This window comes from Episyrphus balteatus, chromosome 2 (genome assembly GCF_945859705.1).
Source record: "Episyrphus balteatus chromosome 2, idEpiBalt1.1, whole genome shotgun sequence".
Taxonomy (NCBI): domain Eukaryota; kingdom Metazoa; phylum Arthropoda; class Insecta; order Diptera; family Syrphidae; genus Episyrphus; species Episyrphus balteatus.
The window spans coordinates 48036357-48054845 of record NC_079135.1 but is presented as its reverse complement, the minus strand read 5'-3'; the positions used below and the strand labels follow the sequence as shown (position 1 = coordinate 48054845).

The 18489-nt window shown below is 33.4% G+C and overlaps 1 protein-coding gene and 5 long non-coding RNA genes across 7 annotated transcripts in view; 5 read left to right on the top strand and 1 right to left on the bottom strand.

Moving 5' to 3' along the window:
- LOC129912357 (probable RNA helicase armi) overlaps positions 1–18489 on the bottom strand; it is a 94443-nt gene that overhangs the window by 36251 nt on the left and 39703 nt on the right. The gene's annotated exons all lie outside the window — the stretch shown is intronic.
- Positions 1845–3048, top strand: LOC129912361 (uncharacterized). 2 transcript variants are annotated; one of them, XR_008771808.1, is made up of 4 exons: positions 1845–2077; positions 2148–2491; positions 2609–2730; positions 2788–3048. It is a non-coding gene; the product is annotated as an uncharacterized LOC129912361 (long non-coding RNA). The 2 variants fall into 2 exon arrangements; XR_008771807.1 differs by having other exon boundaries at positions 2148–2730.
- On the top strand, positions 8503–9482 carry LOC129912365 (uncharacterized). The gene is made up of 2 exons (XR_008771815.1): positions 8503–9319; positions 9394–9482. It is a non-coding gene; the product is annotated as an uncharacterized LOC129912365 (long non-coding RNA).
- On the top strand, positions 9860–10287 carry LOC129912371 (uncharacterized). Its single transcript, XR_008771822.1, has 2 exons — positions 9860–9974; positions 10032–10287. It is a non-coding gene; the product is annotated as an uncharacterized LOC129912371 (long non-coding RNA).
- LOC129912368 (uncharacterized) lies at positions 16672–17110 on the top strand. The gene is made up of 2 exons (XR_008771819.1): positions 16672–16908; positions 16979–17110. It is a non-coding gene; the product is annotated as an uncharacterized LOC129912368 (long non-coding RNA).
- LOC129912366 (uncharacterized) lies at positions 17144–17868 on the top strand. Its single transcript, XR_008771816.1, has 2 exons — positions 17144–17555; positions 17613–17868. It is a non-coding gene; the product is annotated as an uncharacterized LOC129912366 (long non-coding RNA).

Sequence of the window (18489 nt, the reverse complement as noted above, 5' to 3'; positions counted from 1 at the left end):
TTAAGGGAAAGCTCTTTCAATTTTGTTTTTTGGTTTGTAGGGTGCGTTCTAAAAGTTCGGTTGACTGTTAAATAACAGATAGACAGAATTTAGACAGAATTGACAGCCAGACCATAGATTGGGAGCTTTTGAGGGAGCTTCGAAGGGAGAGCTTTTCAATTTTGTTTTGGAAACAAATGCGGATTGTAGGGTGCGTTCTAAAAGTTCGGTTGACTGTTAAACAACATATTGGCAGAATTTAGACAGAATTGACAGGCAGACCATAGATTGGAAGACTTTTGCCAATTAAATGTCAAATTTGAAAAATTGACAGACCAGCTTCACAAATCGGAAAATATACCCTTAATGACCATGGAACACAGCCAATGACAGCGAAAAAGATCGTGGAGCACTGCAGAAAAAACCGTAGGACACCGCGGGAAACCCGTGGAACACTCCGAGAGACCGCGGAAACCGTGGACCACCACGAATGATCACTGAAAAAACCGCGGAACACCGTGACTGACCGCAAATAAACCACAGAACACCGCGAACGATCGCGGGAAAAACCGTGGACCACCGCGAATGACCACGGCAAAAACTGTGGAACACCGCGAATGAGCGCAGAAAAAGTCGAGGGGCCACCGCGAATGACCAAGGTAAAAACCGCGAAAAAAACGCGGACCACCGGGAATGACCAGAGAAAAAACCGCGAAAAAAACCGCGGAACATCTTAATCGACCGGAGAAAAAACCGCGAACCCGCGGTTTTTTTCGCGGTTTTTACCGCGGTCATTCGCGATGTTCCGCGGTTTTTTTCGTGGTCATTCGCGATAGTCCACGGTTTTTTTGAGGTCAATTGCGTGGTTTTTTCGCGGTCAGTCTAGGTGTTCCGCGGTTTTTTTTTTGCCATCATTCGCGGTGGTCCACGGTTTATTCCGCGGTCTTTCGCCGTGTTCCACAGTTTTCCCGCGGTGTTCTGAGGTCATTAAAGGTATATTTTTCGATTTGTGAAGCTGGTCTGTTATTTTTGTTAAATTTGACATTTAATTGTCAAAAATTTACCAATCTATGGTCTGCCTGTCAATTCCGTCTAAATTCTGTCAATCTGTTATTTAACAGTCAACCGAACTTTTAGAACGCACCCTACAATCCACATTAGTTTCCAAAACAAAATTGAAAAGCTCTCCCTTCGAAGCTCCCTCGAAAGCTCCCATTCTATGGTCTGGCTGTCAATTCTGTCTAAATTCTGTCAATCTGTTATTTAACAGTCAACCGAACTTTTAGAACGCACCCTACAATCCACATTTGTTTCCAAAACAAAATTGAAAAGCTCTCCCTTCGAAGCTCCCTCGAAAGCTTCCATTCTATGGTCTGGCTGTCAATTCTGTCTAAATTCTGTCAATCTGTTATTTAACAGTCAACCGAACTTTTAGAACGCACCCTACAATCCAAAAAACAAAATTGAAAGAGCTTTCTTTTAAAAGCTCCCTCCCCCTTCCAAGACAAAAATTTTCAAATTGTACCCAATTTTACACTTCACACCTTTTATAATTCACAGATTTTTTTTCGAGCCCGGACGAATCAGAGTCAGAATTGACGCTCCACCTGATAGGGGTCTGTTGGGCAGTTAGATAAATCTCATCTGTTTAGGGAAATGAAATTACGTTGATTATATCTGTTATGAGTATGTTAGAAAGTAACAGACGGGTAGGAAATGTCCGGAGATTAGTAAATTTGGTATTAATGAGTATTGGTAAAATTAAATGGTGAGATTTAGATAATTGCGATCCCATTTTTCTCCAAATCTGCATAACTGAAGACTACTTGTTCAAATCTCAGGCTGAAAAGAATATTTTTTTTTAATTTGACTTTTTTTATATTTATTATTTTTTTCTTTATGCTGTCAATTTTTGCAATGTTTTTTTGTTTTTCAATTTAAGCCAAAATTTATGAATATGGTGTGATTATATGGAAAAGTTTAAAAATGTGTATGAGAAGCAAAAAACGTTAAATATGAAATTTTCGTGTTTCTGCCTGGGGTGAAGTCGTTAAAAATTCATTTCTTAGCCAATTTTCAACCGATTTTCTTGAAAAATGTATCGTTGGATTTGGAAATATTTAAATATTGTTTTAATATGTATATTAATTTAAAATATTATATTCTAGTTCAAGTACATGCCTAAAATCAAATTGGAAAGGATAATAATTGAAAATTGACGACGCAAGAATGATTGCAATGAGAGCACCGTGAAATATTATCTTCCCTCAAAACGAAAAAAAAAAAACGACTCGCCATTGAGACTATAGAGAGGTCCAAACGTATTGAAAGAGGAAAGGAAAAATTTAACTTCATGAGTACATTAACAATAACCTGCATGAATACCAGTTCACGGCAGGTATTTGAAAAAATATTTTCTGCAAGCTTCTGACGGCGAATCGCGCTCTTAGCCATAAAGTCCCAAAAGGTTCCAAGCTCAACAGAGGAGTTCAAAGCAACAGGCTATGAGTTGGTAAGGAATATGAACCTAATCCTCTCCAATATAAAGTCTGGTTTCTGTTTTAAAAATAAAAAAAAAATTATTGAATCAACAAAAAAAATTAAAATTTGGAACTGGAAATGATTCAAGGGTTGGAGTTATTAATCCCTTTGGCGTAGCAGGGAACTAATTCCACTTAGAGAGTTTGAGTTAGTTCTCGCTCCGTGGGAACGAAATAATTTTTAGTAAACTGGATTTAGTTCCTATCCTAGGTGAGAATTGAATGTTAAATTAAATAAAATTAAATTAAATTTATCGTTTTATAATAGAAGGAATACCGGCGATTTTAGATTTCCATTTTACAGAAGAGCTGCAACACAAAATGACACTTACTATATATAAACATCCAACTTTTTAATAGGCTTTTTTAGTAATTCAAAAACAAAGCGAAGTTTAAATAAATTTAAATTTGTATTAAAACCTATTATACAAAATAATATCGTATAGTTTTTATTGCTTATATTTTATGTACAAAATGTTATTAAGAGTTTTTTAAACTAAGAAATAAAATTTAAAAATGTCTAACAGTATTTTAAATTAATTTAATAAACTACCCGACAGATGGCTCTCAAGGTCATTGTCGTAGGTTTTAATTTTTAACAGCTACTAAAAAAAAGGCAAATGAAAATGTTTGCGTGCATTTTAAACTTTAGTTAAAACAAAGACAACTTACACACAATACATACATTTAAGATTTTGGTATGTTTTTTTTCTATACGCAGAAGCATATTGTTTGTCATAGGTGAGAGAGAACGCTTCAAATGCATCATTGAGTTTTACTCCCGTATACATAATTACGCAATATACAAGGACACAGCAAAACTAGTAAAGTAAAGCGCATGATCTGGCTCGGGAAGTTTTTACCTTTAATTAGGAGGACCGATGCAGTATTTAATGAAGATGACTAAAGAATATCTACGCACCGAGATGTAGAAAACAATAAAGTAGTATAGGTACTTTTTTAAAAATTCAATTCGAAGTTGGACAACACTCATCACTATTTCTCTACATGGTGTCCGGTAGAAAATGGATAAGCCTGAAATGGCTGATAGCTAAACTTATGACTGTACTAAAACCAAATAGAAAACATTTCTATCGCAACCAGTTTAGAAAATACTAGCTTTTTTTCGTTCAGTGTATTTTAAATTTCATCATCTTACGTTTTCGTTCACCACAATCACGAATGAACGAATTTTTTTCTTTTTTAATTTCTTTTTTTTATAATTTTCTACAGTAATTGACTAAAACTATAACCACTTAAAAATTTGTATAGCTGTTGCACTTTTTTTTTGAAAAAATATTGAAATTCGTTTTTTACTCCAGTCAAAGCGTCGGAAAAAAGGGCCTAACCTTGCGCACAGAGGCACTGTCAGTTTTTATTTCATGGATCGATAGGGGTATATTTATAAGGCTTAAACCCAATTTCTCACGACCTGATCATTCTTTTTAGCGGAGTTATTCACAAAAATGCATTTTTTGGGATATTTTACTTCTAAGCTAATATCTTTGCTACAGTATGTCGTAAACCAAAAAATAAACATACATTCTCTTCCGTATTAAAGTGAGTTACTACAAAATGGCAGCCAGTTAAAGTCAAATTCTAGTTGTTAAAAAACACATTTTCGTTTTTATTTCGAAAAAAGCTTATATAATATGTAACATTTTTCTAACCTATTTTGTAGCCCTCTCAATTTCCTGCATTTTACAGAAAAAATCAACTCTTTATTACCAAAGATGACCGAGCAATTGATAAATGAACGCACGAAAAACCGGTGCGTAACCACCCAAAAATATCGTTTTTTGGGAATAACTCGGCTTCAGACAGAATGTCCTACGACAAAAAATAAAGCTATTAATTGTCCTTTACAACATTTTCTATCGATTTGGTGCACATTATTTTTGTTGAAACAAATAAAAAATAAGTAATATTAAGTCAAAGAGGTTTTTTTGTTTAGCAAACTCTTGCCTTATTATATTGTAAACGGTGTAAGTATTGGCTAACAAAATAAAATACTGTTGTAGTCCTTTGAATTATCTACAATTTAAAAAAAAATTAACTCTCTTAATTTTATTAAGAGTTATAATGTGGGTCAATCTCTAATTTATCTTTTTAAACTGATAATTGGCAAATTGGCAAACAAATACTTTTTTCTATTTTGCATTTAAAAAAAAGTTAAATCATTTTTTATAGCCACTGTTCAACGGTTATACATTTTTTTTAATGGTTATGTATTAGAAGAATTATTGCAAAATATGACTGATTAAAAAAAACTGATGGAATCCATGCATTTGTGGCAGCAATGTGAAAAGCTTATGATTTTGCAGTTAAAATAATTTATTAAATTAATAGGCTTTTTTGCACATTGGTACCAATAACTTCCTAGTAACTGTAGATTTGATAAAAACTTTTACCATTCTGCAATTCCCTTTGGACGCGCATATTTTTAAAAAAGTTGGCCATCTACGTTCCTATAGATTTTTTTTATACCACAGGTGTTTCAAATTTTTCATAAAATATTTTTTTTTTTTACATTTTGCATGTAAAAACGAATTTCAATATTTTTTCAAAGAAAAAGTGCAACAGCTATGAAAATTTTAAAATGCTCATGTACTAAGTCAATTATTGTGGAAAATTATAAAAAAAAAATTTAGCAGGTTTTCCTCCAAAAATAAAAACAATTTTATGAATTGTGTACCAATAGATTGTTTTATTTTCTTGTAAAACCAGGGGTGAGATTCTGTATGGCGAAAACGAACAAACGTTTTCGTGTGTGCGAAAGGTTTGATTCATACAACTTGAAAAACGAAAGAATTTGTTCTGTATATGTCGCAAATTTTCTTTCGTTTTTCAAAAACGAACGATCGTTTTCGTTTCGTTTTTTATAGAATATACCCCCAGGGTAATTCAGGAGCAATGTGAAATCAGCTGTTACACCCACTATAAAGTGGTGTACCTTTTTGTTATCCAAAAACCTCGTCTATTTTCTTGTTTAGCTATTTTATGTTTATTAATGAGATAACTGTTGATTTAAGAAGTTTTGATGGAGTTAGCAGGATTTCTTTGGGAATAATGGAGTTAGCTGTTTTACTCATCACGCAATTTGGCTGACTTACTAACTCAATTTTGCCCAAAAGTGGAGTTAGCAGGTTGACACTCTAAGGTCATTAAGAGCAGAGAATATTTATGTTCGCCCTGGTTATTTGATCGCTTCATGATCGCCATTTTATAGGAAAAAAAAACATAGCAAAGTCATTGAACAATTTGTCTATGACTTTTGGGTTCTTCGAAGTTGTTTGATGATTTTTTGCAAATGCAGCAAAGATAAACTGTTCAGTGGAAGAGCAGAGTGATTAAAAGCAGCTATCGCAATAGCCCTAGTCAAAAGTAAATATGCCTAAATTCAAAATACTGAAATAACAAAAAACATCAAAAAAGAATTTTTTAATTCTAAATTAAAAAGAATTAATACTGAATGCCTGAAGGGGGTTAGTTTCGTGGACATTAATGTACTATACCATTTTAAAATTCCTGAAAACTAAGAATTTCGAAATAAATTCGTGCTTTTCAAGATTCTGTAAAAAATCAAATTTAAAATACGCAATTCTTTTTTTTCGATTAAACTTCTTCTTGGCGAAAATGGGACTTAATTTAACATTCAAAGGGAAAAATAATAACCACACATTTTTTTCGCATTTAGATCCACACATAGCATCTTGAGTGGAAAACAACTCCCTCAGTGGAATTCGTGCCCTGCACCGTGAGAGGGGTTAACTACTCCATCCATTCGATCACTTTTCAGTCCACATTTTTCTTTTTGTTGATTCAATATTTTTTTTATATTAAAACAGAAACGAGACTTTATATCTGTTCAGGGTTAAATTTTCCTTTCCTCTCTTAATACATTTGGATCTGTTCTTAACTCTCTCTATGGTCTAAATGACTAGGCTCATTTTTTTCCTCCTGAGAAGCTGGTATTCCACGGTCCTCTAATTGCAAACATTCTTGAAATTATTGTTTTTCCCAATTTGATTTTAGAATATAATATTTTAAATTAATATACATATTAAAACAATATTTAAATATTTCCAAATCCAACGATACATTTTTCAAGAAAATCGGTTGAAAATTGGCTAAGAAATGAATTTTTAACGACTTCACCCCAGGCAGAAACACGAAAATTTCATATTTAACGTTTTTTGCTTCTCATACACATTTTAACACTTTTCCATACTGAACTGCATCACACCATATTCATAAATTTTGGCTTAAATTGAAAAACAAAAAAAAACATTGCAAAAATTGACAGCATAAAGAAAAAAATATAAAATATAAAAAAAGTCAAATTAAAAAAAAATATTCTTTTCAGCCTGAGATTTGAACAAGTAGTCTTCAGTTATGCAGATTTGGAGAAAAATGGGATCGCAATTATCTAAATCTCACCATTTAATTTTACCAATACTCATTAATACCAAATTTACTAATCTCCGGACATTTCCTACCCGTCTGTTACTTTCTAACATACTCATAACAGATATAATCAACGTAATTTCATTTCCCTAAACAGATGAGATTTATCTAACTGCCCAACAGACCCCTATCAGGTGGAGCGTCAATTCTGACTCTGATTCGTCCGGGCTCGAAAAAAAATCTGTGAATTGTAAAATGTGTGAAGTGTAAAATTGGGTACAATTTGAAAAATTTTGTCTTGGAACGGGGAGGGAGCTTTTAAGGGAAAGCTCTTTCAATTTTGTTTTTTGGATTGTAGGGTGCGTTCTAAAAGTTCGGTTGACTGTTAAATAACAGATAGACAGAATTTAGACAGAATTGACAGCCAGACCATAGATTGGGAGCTTTTGAGGGAGCTTCGAAGGGAGAGCTTTTCAATTTTGTTTTGGAAACAAATGTGGATTGTAGGGTGCGTTCTAAAAGTTCGGTTGACTGTTAAACAACATATTGGCAGAATTTAGACAGAATTGACAGGCAGACCATAGATTGGAAGACTTTTGCCAATTAAATGTCAAATTTGAAAAATTGACAGACCAGCTTCACAAATCGGAAAATATACCCTTAATGACCATGGAACACAGCCAATGACAGCGAAAAAGATCGTGGAGCACTGCAGAAAAAACCGTAGGACACCGCGGGAAACCCGTGGAACACTCCGAGAGACCGCGGAAACCGTGGACCACCACGAATGATCACTGAAAAAACCGCGGAACCCCGTGACTGACCGCAAATAAACCACAGAACACCGCGAACGATCGCGGGAAAAACCGTGGACCACCGCGAATGACCACGGCAAAAACTGTGGAACACCGCGAATGAGCGCAGAAAAAGTCGAGGGGCCACCGCGAATGACCAAGGTAAAAACCGCGAAAAAAACGCGGACCATCGGGAATGACCAGAGAAAAAACCGCGAAAAAAACCGCGGAACATCTTAATCGACCGGAGAAAAAACCGCGAACCCGCGGTTTTTTTCGCGGTTTTTACCGCGGTCATTCGCGATGTTCCGCGGTTTTTTTCGTGGTCATTCGCGATAGTCCACGGTTTTTTTGAGGTCAATTGCGTGGTTTTTTCGCGGTCAGTCACGGTGTTCCGCGGTTTTTTTTTGCCATCATTCGCGGTGGTCCACGGTTTATTCCGCGGTCTTTCGCCGTGTTCCACAGTTTTCCCGCGGTGTTCTGAGGTCATTAAAGGTATATTTTTCGATTTGTGAAGCTGGTCTGTTATTTTTGTTAAATTTGACATTTAATTGTCAAAAATTTACCAATCTATGGTCTGCCTGTCAATTCCGTCTAAATTCTGTCAATCTGTTATTTAACAGTCAACCGAACTTTTAGAACGCACCCTACAATCCACATTTGTTTCCAAAACAAAATTGAAAAGCTCTCCCTTCGAAGCTCCCTCGAAAGCTCCCATTCTATGGTCTGGCTGTCAATTCTGTCTAAATTCTGTCATCTGTTATTTAACAGTCAACCGAACTTTTAGAACGCACCCTACAATCCACATTTGTTTCCAAAACAAAATTGAAAAGCTCTCCCTTCGAAGCTCCCTCGAAAGCTTCCATTCTATGGTCTGGCTGTCAATTCTGTCTAAATTCTGTCAATCTGTTATTTAACAGTCAACCGAACTTTTAGAACGCACCCTACAATCCAAAAAACAAAATTGAAAGAGCTTTCTTTTAAAAGCTCCCTCCCCCTTCCAAGACAAAAATTTTCCAATTGTACCCAATTTTACACTTCACACCTTTTATAATTCACAGATTTTTTTTCGAGCCCGGACGAATCAGAGTCAGAATTGACGCTCCACCTGATAGGGGTCTGTTGGGCAGTTAGATAAATCTCATCTGTTTAGGGAAATGAAATTACGTTGATTATATCTGTTATGAGTATGTTAGAAAGTAACAGACGGGTAGAAAATGTCCGGAGATTAGTAAATTTGGTATTAATGAGTATTGGTAAAATTAAATGGTGAGATTTAGATAATTGCGATCCCATTTTTCTCCAAATCTGCATAACTGAAGACTACTTGTTCAAATCTCAGGCTGAAAAGAATATTTTTTTTTAATTTGACTTTTTTTATATTTTTTATTTTTTTCTTTATGCTGTCAATTTTTGCAATGTTTTTTTGTTTTTCAATTTAAGCCAAAATTTATGAATATGGTGTGATGATATGGAAAAGTTTAAAAATGTGTATGAGAAGCAAAAAACGTTAAATATGAAATTTTCGTGTTTCTGCCTGGGGTGAAGTCGTTAAAAATTCATTTCTTAGCCAATTTTCAACCGATTTTCTTGAAAAATGTATCGTTGGATTTGGAAATATTTAAATATTGTTTTAATATGTACATATATTAATTTAAAATATTATATTCTAGTTCAAGTACATGCCTAAAATCAAATTGGAAAGGATAATAATTGAAAATTGACGACGCAAGAATGATTGCAATGAGAGCACCGTGAAATATTATCTTCCCTCAAAACGAAAAAAAAAAACGACTCGCCATTGAGACTATAGAGAGGTCCAAACGTATTGAAAGATAAAAGGAAAAATTTAACTTCATGAGTACATTAACAATAACCTGCATGAATACCAGTTCACGGCAGGTATTTGAAAAAATATTTTCTGCAAGCTTCTGACGGCGAATCGCGCTCTTAGCCATAAAGTCCCAAAAGGTTCCAAGCTCAACAGAGGAGTTCAAAGCAACAGGCTATGAGTTGGTAAGGAATATGAACCTAATCCTCTCCAATATAAAGTCTGGTTTCTGTTTTAAAAATAAAAAAAAAATTATTGAATCAACAAAAAAAATTAAAATTTGGAACTGGAAATGATTCAAGGTTGGAGTTATTAATCACTTTGGCGTAGCAGGGAACTAATTCCACTTAGAGAGTTTGAGTGAGTTCTCGCTCCGTGGGAACGAAATAATTTTTAGTAAACTGGATTTAGTTCCTATGCTAGGTGAGAATTGAATGTTAAATTAAATAAAATTAAATTAAATTTATCGTTTAATAATAGAAGGAATACCGGCGATTTTAGATTTCCATTTTACAGAAGAGCTGCAACACAAAATGACACTTACATAAACATCCAACTTTTAAATAGGCTTTTTTAGTAATTCAAAAACAAAGCGAAGTTTAAATAAATTTAAATTTGTATTAAAACCTATTATACAAAATAATATCGTATAGTTTTTATTGCTTATATTTTATGTACAAAATGTTATTAAGAGTTTTTTAAACTAAGAAATAAAATTTAAAAATGTCTAACAGTATTTTAAATTAATTTAATAAACTACCTGACAGATGGCTCTCAAGGTCATTGTCGTAGGTTTTAATTTTTAACAGCTACTAAAAAAAAGGCAAATGAAAATGTTTGCGTGCATTTTAAACTTTAGTTAAAACAAACACAACTTACACACAATACATAAATTTAAGATTTTGGTATGTTTTTTTTCTATACGCAGAAGCATATTGTTTATCATAGGTGAGAGAGAACGCTTCAAATGCATCATTGAGTTTTACTCCCGTATACATAATTACGCAATATACAAGGACACAGCAAAACTAGTAAAGTAAAGCGCATGATCTGGCTCGGGAAGTTTTTACCTTTAATTAGGAGGACCGATGCAGTATTTAATGAAGATGACTAAAGAATATCTACGCACCGAGATGTAGAAAACAATAAAGTAGTATAGGTACTTTTTTAAAAATTCAATTCGAAGTTGGACAACACTCATCACTATTTCTCTACATGGTGTCCGGTAGAAAATGGATAAGCCTGAAATGGCTGATAGCTAAACTTATGACTGTACTAAAACCAAATAGAAAACATTTCTATCGCAACCAGTTTAGAAAATACTAGCTTTTTTTCGTTCAGTGTATTTTAAATTTCATCATCTTACGTTTTCGTTCACCACAATCACGAATGAACGAATTTTTTTCTTTTTTAATTTCTTTTTTTTTATAATTTTCTACAATAATTGACTAAAACTATAACCACTTAAAAATTTGTATAGCTGTTGCACTTTTTTTTTGAAAAAATATTGAAATTCGTTTTTTACTCCAGTCAAAGCGTCGGAAAAAAGGGCCTAACCTTGCGCACAGAGGCACTGTCAGTTTTTATTTCATGGATCGATAGGGGTATATTTATAAGGCTTAAACCCAATTTCTCACGACCTGATCATTCTTTTTAGCGGAGTTATTCACAAAAATGCATTTTTTGGGATATTTTACTTCTAAGCTAATATCTTTGCTACAGTATGTCGTAAACCAAAAAATAAACATACATTCTCTTCCGTATTAAAGTGAGTTACTACAAAATGGCAGCCAGTTAAAGTCAAATTCTAGTTGTTAAAAAACACATTTTCGTTTTTATTTCGAAAAAAGCTTATATAATATGTAAAATTTTTCTAACCTATTTTGTAGCCCTCTCAATTTCCTGCATTTTACAGAAAAAATCAACTCTTTATTACCAAAGATGACCGAGCAATTGATAAATGAACGCACGAAAAACCGGTGCGTAACCACCCAAAAATATCGTTTTTTGGGAATAACTCGGCTTCAGACAGAATGTCCTACGACAAAAAATAAAGCTATTAATTGTCCTTTACAACATTTTCTATCGATTTGGTGCACATTATTTTTGTTGAAACAAATAAAAAATAAGTAATATTAAGTCAAAGAGGTTTTTTTGTTTAGCAAACTCTTGCCTTATTATATTGTAAACGGTGCAAGTATTGGCTAACAAAATAAAATACTGTTGTAGTCCTTTAAATTATCTACAATTTAAAAAAAAATTAACTCTCTTAATTTTATTAAGAGTTATAATGTGGGTCAATCTCTAATTTATCTTTTTAAACTGATAATTGGCAAATTGGCAAACAAATACTTTTTTCTATTTTGCATTTAAAATAAAGTTAAATCATTTTTTATAGCCACTGTTCAACGGTTATACATTTTTTTTAATGGTTATGTATTAGAAGAATTATTGCAAAATATAACTTATTAAAAAAACTGATGGAATCCATGCATTTGTGGCAGCAATGTGAAAAGCTTATGATTTTGCAGTTAAAATAATTTATTAAATTAATAGGCTTTTTTGCACTTTGGTACCAATAACTTCCTAGTAACTGTAGATTTGATAAAAACTTTTACCATTCTGCAATTCCCTTTGGACGCGCATATTTTTAAAAAAGTTGGCCATCTACGTTCCTATAGATTTTTTTTATACCACAGGTGATTCAAATTTTTCATAAAATATTTTTTTTTTACATTTTGCATGTAAAAACGAATTTCAATAATTTTTCAAAGAAAAAGTGCAACAGCTATGAAAATTTTTAAATGCTCATGTACTCAGTCAATTATTGTGGAAAATTATAAAAAAAAAAAAATTAGCAGGTTTTCCTCATAAAATAAAAACAATTTTATGAATTGTGTACCAATAGATTGTTTTATTTTCTTGTAAAACCAGGGTAATTCAGGAGGAATGTGAAATCAGCTGTTACACCCACTATAAAGTGGTGTACCTTTTTGTTATCCAAAAACCTCGTCTATTTTCTTGTTTAGCTATTTTATGTTTATTAATGAGATAACTGTTGATTTAAGAAGTTTTAATGGAGTTAGCAGGAATTCTTTGGGAATAATGGAGTAAGCTGTTTTACTCATCACGCAATTTGCCAGACTTACTAACTCAATTTTGCCCAAAAGTGGAGTTAGCAGGTTGACACTCTAAGGTCTAAGCCGACGATATAAATTTTTCCCAATATTTTGCTTTTCATATCCAAATCAGGAGTCAAAAACTGGAATTTACTTCAAACCTGCTTCAAAAAACCATTTGTTGCGTTAACCACTAAGATTTTGAGATATCATAAGCTTCTATCCCAAATATCTTAAAAAAAAAATTGTTATGGAAAAAAATAAACATATTCTAGACGATAATATATGGCTTTATGAAAATGTATAAGAAGTTTTGCAAACAAAAAATTTAAGGCTCATGTAATTCGACGATAAACGCGCTTTTGACCTGTTAATAAGCAAATATTTCCAGAGCCAGTGATATTTTGAAATTCTTTAAAAAATTATAAGTTGGTTCAAGCTCTATTTTCGTTGCCGACCAGTGTTATTAATCATTAGATATGACAGAAATCTCGCAAAAGAGCAGATAATTTTCAAAGAGCATAGTACATTTTGTGAACAAAAGTCGCGATGTTAAAAAAAGCAGAGCATTTTTGCTTAAAAAAGCAGTAATTCATTAAGAGCAGAGAATATTTATGTTCGCCCTGTTTATTTGATCGCTTCATGATCGCCATTTTATAGGAAAAAAAAACATAGCAAAGTCATTGAACAATTTGTCTATGACTTTTGGGTTCTTCGAAGTTGTTTGATGATTTTTTGCAAATGCAGCAAAGAAAACTGTTCTCTGTTCAGTGGAAGAGCAGAGTGATTAAAAGCAGCTATCGCAATAGCCCTAGTCAAAAGTAAATATGCCTAAATTCAAAATATTGAAATAACAAAAAACATCAAAAAAGAATTTTTTAATTCTAAATTAAAAAGAATTAATACTGAATGCCTGTAGGGGGTTAGTTTCGTGGACATTAATGTACTATACCATTTTAAAATTCCTGAAAACTAAGAATTTCGAAATAAATTCGTGCTTTTCAAGATTCTGTAAAAAATCAAATTTAAAATACGCAATTCTTTTTTTTTCGATTAAACTTCTTCTTGGCGAAAATAAGACTTAATTTAACATTCAAAGGGAAAAATAATAACCACACATTTTTTTCGCATTTAGATCCACACATAGCATTTTGAGTGGAAAACAACTCCCTCAGTGGAATTCGTGCCCTGCACCGTGAGAGGGGTTAACTACTCCATCCATTCGATCACTTTTCAGTCCACATTTTTATTTTTGTTGATTCAATATTTTTTTTATATTAAAACAGAAACGAGACTTTATATCTGTTCAGGGTTAAATTTTCCTTTCCTCTCTTAATACATTTGGATCTGTTCTTAAATCTCTCTATGGTCTAAATGACTAGGCTCATTTTTTTCCTCCTGAGAAGCTGGTATTCCACGGTCCTCTAATTGCAAACATTCTTGAAATTATTGTTTTTCCCAATTTGATTTTAGAATTTAATATTTTAAATTAATATACATATTAAAACAATATTTAAATATTTCCAAATCCAACGATACATTTTTCAAGAAAATCGGTTGAAAATTGGCTAAGAAATGAATTTTTAACGACTTCACCATAGGCAGAAACACGAACATTTCATATTTAACGTTTTTTGCTTCTCATACACATTTTAACACTTTTCCATACTGAACTGCATCACACCATATTCATAAATTTTGGCTTAAATTGAAAAACAAAAAAAAACATTGCAAAAATTGACAGCATAAAGAAAAAAATAAAAAATATAAAAAAAGTCAAATTAAAAAAAAATATTCTTTTCAGCCTGAGATTTGAACAAGTAGTCTTCAGTTATGCAGATTTGGAGAAAAATGGGATCGCAATTATCTAAATCTCACCATTTAATTTTACCAATACTCATTAATACCAAATTTACTAATCTCCGGACATTTCCTACCCGTCTGTTACTTTCTAACATACTCATAACAGATATAATCAACGTAATTTCATTTCCCTAAACAGATGAGATTTATCTAACTGCCCAACAGACCCCTATCAGGTGGAGCGTCAATTCTGACTCTGATTCGTCCGGGCTCGAAAAAAAATCTGTGAATTGTAAAATGTGTGAAGTGTAAAATTGGGTACAATTTGAAAAATTTTGTCTTGGAACGGGGAGGGAGCTTTTAAGGGAAAGCTCTTTCAATTTTGTTTTTTGGTTTGTAGGGTGCGTTCTAAAAGTTCGGTTGACTGTTAAATAACAGATAGACAGAATTTAGACAGAATTGACAGCCAGACCATAGATTGGGAGCTTTCGAGGGAGCTTCGAAGGGAGAGCTTTTCAATTTTGTTTTGGAAACAAATGCGGATTGTAGGGTGCGTTCTAAAAGTTCGGTTGACTGTTAAACAACATATTGGCAGAATTTAGACAGAATTGACAGGCAGACCATAGATTGGAAGACTTTTGCCAATTAAATGTCAAATTTGAAAAATTGACAGACCAGCTTCACAAATCGGAAAATATACCCTTAATGACCATGGAACACAGCCAATGACAGCGAAAAAGATCGTGGAGCACTGCAGAAAAAACCGTAGGACACCGCGGGAAACCCGTGGAACACTCCGAGAGACCGCGGAAACCGTGGACCACCACGAATGATCACTGAAAAAACCGCGGAACACCGTGACTGACCGCAAATAAACCACAGAACACCGCGAACGATCGCGGGAAAAACCGTGGACCACCGCGAATGACCACGGCAAAAACTGTGGAACACCGCGAATGAGCGCAGAAAAAGTCGAGGGGCCACCGCGAATGACCAAGGTAAAAACCGCGAAAAAAACGCGGACCATCGGGAATGACCAGAGAAAAAACCGCGAAAAAAACCGCGGAACATCTTAATCGACCGGAGAAAAAACCGCGAACCCGCGGTTTTTTTCGCGGTTTTTACCGCGGTCATTCGCGATGTTCCGCGGTTTTTTTCGTGGTCATTCGCGATAGTCCACGGTTTTTTTGAGGTCAATTGCGTGGTTTTTTCGCGGTCAGTCACGGTGTTCCGCGGTTTTTTTTTTGCCATCATTCGCGGTGGTCCACGGTTTATTCCGCGGTCTTTCGCCGTGTTCCACAGTTTTCCCGCGGTGTTCTGAGGTCATTAAAGGTAAATTTTTCGATTTGTGAAGCTGGTCTGTTATTTTTGTTAAATTTGACATTTAATTGTCAAAAATTTACCAATCTATGGTCTGCCTGTCAATTCCGTCTAAATTCTGTCAATCTGTTATTTAACAGTCAACCGAACTTTTAGAACGCACCCTACAATCCACATTTGTTTCCAAAACAAAATTGAAAAGCTCTCCCTTCGAAGCTCCCTCGAAAGCTCCCATTCTATGGTCTGGCTGTCAATTCTGTCTAAATTCTGTCATCTGTTATTTAACAGTCAACCGAACTTTTAGAACGCACCCTACAATCCACATTTGTTTCCAAAACAAAATTGAAAAGCTCTCCCTTCGAAGCTCCCTCGAAAGCTTCCATTCTATGGTCTGGCTGTCAATTCTGTCTAAATTCTGTCAATCTGTTATTTAACAGTCAACCGAACTTTTAGAACGCACCCTACAATCCAAAAAACAAAATTGAAAGAGCTTTCTTTTAAAAGCTCCCTCCCCCTTCCAAGACAAAAATTTTCAAATTTTACCCAATTTTACACTTCACAAATTTTATAATTCACAGATTTTTTTTCGAGCCCGGACGAATCAGAGTCAGAATTGACGCTCCACCTGATAGGGGTCTGTTGGGCAGTTAGATAAATCTCATCTGTTTAGGGAAATGAAATTACGTTGATTATATCTGTTATGAGTATGTTAGAAAGTAACAGACGGGTAGGAAATGTCCGGAGATTAGTAAATTTGGTATTAATGAGTATTGGTAAAATTAAATGGTGAGATTTAGATAATTGCGATCCCATTTTTCTCCAAATCTGCATAACTGAAGACTACTTGTTCAAATCTCAGGCTGAAAAGAATATTTTTTTTAATTTGACTTTTTTTATATTTTTTATTTTTTTCTTTATGCTGTCAATTTTTGCAATGTTTTTTTGTTTTTCAATTTAAGCCAAAATTTATGAATATGGTGTGATTATATGGAAAAGTTTAAAAATGTGTATGATAAGCAAAAAACGTTAAATATGAAATTTTCGTGTTTCTGCCTGGGGTGAAGTCGTTAAAAATTCATTTCTTAGCCAATTTTCAACCGATTTTCTTGAAAAATGTATCGTTGGATTTGGAAATATTTAAATATTGTTTTAATATGTATATTAATTTAAAATATTATATTCTAGTTCAAGTACATGCCTAAAATCAAATTGGAAAGGATAATAATTGAAAATTGACGACGCAAGAATGATTGCAATGAGAGCACCGTGAAATATTATCTTCCCTCAAAACGAAAAAAAAAAAAACGACTCGCCATTGAGGCTATAGAGAGGTCCAAACGTATTGAAAGGAAAAATTTAACTTCATGAGTACATTAACAATAACCTGCATGAATACCAGTTCACGGCAGGTATTTGAAAAAATATTTTCTGCAAGCTTCTGACGGCGAATCGCGCTCTTAGCCATAAAGTCCCAAAAGGTTCCAAGCTCAACAGAGGAGTTCAAAGCAACAGGCTATGAGCTGGTAAGGAATATGAACCTAATCCTCTCCAATATAAAATCTGGTTTCTGTTTTAAAAATAAAAAAAAAATTATTGAATCAACAAAAAAAATTAAAATTTGGAACTGGAAATGATTCAAGGGTTGGAGTTATTAATCCCTTTGGCGTAGCAGGGAACTAATTCCACTTAGAGAGTTTGAGTTAGTTCTCGCTCCGTGGGAACGAAATAATTTTTAGTAAACTGGATTTAGTTCCTATGCTAGGTGAGAATTGAATGTTAAATTAAATAAAATTAAATTAAATTTATCGTTTTATAATAGAAGGAATACCGGCGATTTTAGATTTCCATTTTACAGAAGAGCTGCAACACAAAATGACACTTACATAAACATCCAACTTTTAAATAGGCTTTTTTAGTAATTCAAAAACAAAGCGAAGTTTAAATAAATTTAAATTTGTATTAAAACCTATTATACAAAATAATATCGTATAGTTTTTATTGCTTATATTTTATGTACAAAATGTTATTAAGAGTTTTTTAAACTAAGAAATAAAATTTAAAAATGTCTAACAGTATTTTAAATTAATTTAATAAACTACCCGACAGATGGCTCTCAAGGTCATTGTCGTAGGTTTTAATTTTTAACAGCTACTAAAAAAAAGGCAAATGAAAATGTTTGCGTGCATTTTAAACTTTAGTTAAAACAAAGACAACTTACACACAATACATACATTTAAGATTTTGGTATGTTTTTTTTCTATACGCAGAAGCATATTGTTTGTCATAGGTGAGAGAGAACGCTTCAAATGCATCATTGAGTTTTACTCCCGTATACATAATTACGCAATATACAAGGACACAGCAAAACTAGTAAAGTAAAGCGCATGATCTGGCTCGGGAAGTTTTTACCTTTAATTAGGAGGACCGATGCAGTATTTAATGAAGATGACTAAAGAATATCTACGCACCGAGATGTAGAAAACAATAAAGTAGTATAGGTACTTTTTTAAAAATTCAATTCGAAGTTGGACAACACTCATCACTATTTCTCTACATGGTGTCCGGTAGAAAATGGATAAGCCTGAAATGGCTGATAGCTAAACTTATGACTGTACTAAAACCAAATAGAAAACATTTCTACTATCGCAACCAGTTTAGAAAATACTAGCTTTTTTTCGTTCAGTGTATTTTAAATT